This window comes from Penaeus monodon, chromosome 19 (genome assembly GCF_015228065.2).
Source record: "Penaeus monodon isolate SGIC_2016 chromosome 19, NSTDA_Pmon_1, whole genome shotgun sequence".
Classification (NCBI taxonomy): Eukaryota; Metazoa; Arthropoda; class Malacostraca; order Decapoda; family Penaeidae; genus Penaeus; species Penaeus monodon.
This window is the reverse complement of record NC_051404.1, coordinates 49,134,556-49,134,801: the sequence shown is the minus strand read 5'-3', so window position 1 is coordinate 49,134,801 and position 246 is coordinate 49,134,556. Positions and strand designations below refer to the sequence as shown.

The following is a 246-nucleotide window of genomic DNA, read 5'->3' as shown; positions in this document are numbered from 1 at the left end:
TAAGAACAGATTCATTTTAAAATGTGAATAATTGAAACAAGGAATATTATTTGTACGGTTGGATGGCTGTGTGAATCTAAAAAATTGTTAAACCTTCCTAACCTGGGGGCTTTGCCCCAAGACCCCTACCCATCCACTGTACTTCCCTATCAGGGGCAATACTGCTCCACCCCTGGAACCACACCCAATCACTGTGGACTTATTCTCTACTCAGCAGTTGTCGCACCAACCCAGCACAGAGAGTAC

General features: G+C 44.3%; 1 protein-coding gene across 1 annotated transcript in view; it reads right to left on the bottom strand.

Annotated features, from left to right (window-relative positions):
- The window catches only part of LOC119585430 (ribosome biogenesis protein BMS1 homolog), a gene marked incomplete in the record, with an annotated part of 34,374 nt that overhangs the window by 33,225 nt on the left and 903 nt on the right, over positions 1 to 246 (bottom strand).